Consider the following 2143-nt stretch of genomic DNA (forward strand, 5'->3'; position numbering starts at 1 on the left):
GTCGTGTAAGGTCTGCGATAGACTGCACATTTTTGGTAAATCGTGCTGACCCGTGATAGGTGGTACCTCGATAAATAGTACTTTTGTCTATGATAGGCGGTACATTTACGATTAACGTTTTTAGTAAATCGCGCTGACCCGTGATAGGTAGCACCTCAGTAATTTAGTACTACGGCCTGTGATAGGCGATACAATTATGATTTATGGCCCTTCGAGGAGGGTTTTTGTTTGGAATTCTGAGTCCATGCATTTTGGCATATACGCATTGCATTATGGTGCTTGGCACGCGAGTCGTGTTTGATTCAAGATTATGATTGAGAGTTTGAACTCAAGTCGTCATGGTGATTGTGTTATAATTGTCAAGTGTGGATGTTGTGGAATTGTGATTGATTGCAAAACCATTTCGAAACTCAAGTTGTCATAGTGATTGTGCTATAATTGCTAAGTGTGTATGTTTTGAAATTGTGTGTAAGTGTGATTGATTGCAAAACCTTTTCGAAACTCAAGTCGTCATGGTGATTGTGCTATAATTGCTAAGTGTGATTGTTTGGATTTGTGTGTAAGTGTTGATTGATTTCGAAACCCTTTTAAAAGCTCAATTTTGCTGAATTTTGCTCTTTTTCTGCTGCTGTCTGATGTGTATTCGAATACAGAAGGTTGTATTCGAATACATAAATGTTGTTTTTGCCACTAACTTACTGTGTAGTCGAATACAGAAGGCTGTATTCGAATACATACATGTTGTTTTGCTACTGACTTGTTGTGTAGTCGAATACAGAAGGCTGTATTCGAATACAAACATGTTTTTGCTGCTGAATGCTGAAACAACCTTGTATTCGAATAGAGATATGCTATATTCGAATACAACAATGCAGTTTTGTTAAAAACTTCATTTTTCAACCTAGTTTATGCATGTTCGGCATAGGGAAACCCTTTTAAGGTGCATGCTAAGTTGAAAGGTTATTTTGTGCATTTAAAAACTTAAATGTTATGTGTTAATTGTTAATTTCGGCTGGTGACCCTTTACAACTATTGTGGAAATCTGGGCTTTTCCCCCAGATGAGAACCAGGACCATCCTACCAGTTAGTACCCTGTAGATGGGAAGGTAGTTGGACACACCTGACTGGAGCTGTGTTAAGAGGATCTTGCGGGGCCCGTGAAGATCATCTAGGATGTATAGTTTTCTGTAGAATGATCATATTAGGTTGACGTATAGGGACTAGATGTCTTTCTTTTTGGGTTGTGTTTATTTTAATTTGGAAGACTGTACCTATACCAATATCGGTAGCTTGACATTTTATTTTGATGGGTTCCATGTACCACTTTTTGATGTGATGTGGGTAGTTAAAATTCTTGTGGCATTGCTTTTGTACAGGTGTCTGCTGAGAATACCCCAGGGGTATGAGCTATGTCTGAATGACCTCATAGCCCCGATGTATTTTGATGTTTGAATACTTTGGATTTTGATTTCAAAAACTATTCTGCTGCTTGTAAATATTTGTTGACTTTGTTATGTTACGACTTTAATATTTATCCAAAAGTATTTTCTTCTTTATTTCTTTGTTTTTATGAATTTGTTTTTGAAAAAAAAAATACACTGTTTTATTAAAAATTGGGTTGTTACAATTGTGATATCAGAGCTTTGGTTTTGGATTTCTTTGGGGCTGTGGATCCCTTGGTTTAGGTTGTAGGTCAACCTGTAGGTTGGGAGTCGTATCTGATGATGCGTCGGGGTAATTGGTCTGAGTTGTCAGATCAGGGATAGTTATTATGTGTTGATATATTCGAAAGTTAGTTTTGGAATTGTCCGAAGTGGTGTTGACACTCTTCTTGATGTTGATTTTGGGGAAACACTACCTTCAAGAAGGGACGGCGTTGCCAGAATGAACGTAAGTAGGGATGATCAAATGGTTGAAGCTACAAATAACATGAATGTTTCCTGTTAGAATATTAGAAAATATCTTATAATATCTTTTATATTATATTAGAGTATCTTGAGTTATTTTCTATGACCAATTTATAATCATAGAGAATCTTAGAATATCTCTTATTATTATTATGATTTATTCCTAATTTAGGATTTAGTCTATGTTTCTCTATAAATAGAGATTAGTATTGAGTCTATTGTAATCAAGTCAGCAT

Source organism: Cicer arietinum, chromosome 5 (assembly GCF_000331145.2).
Source record: "Cicer arietinum cultivar CDC Frontier isolate Library 1 chromosome 5, Cicar.CDCFrontier_v2.0, whole genome shotgun sequence".
Lineage (NCBI taxonomy): Eukaryota > Viridiplantae > Streptophyta > Magnoliopsida > Fabales > Fabaceae > Cicer > Cicer arietinum.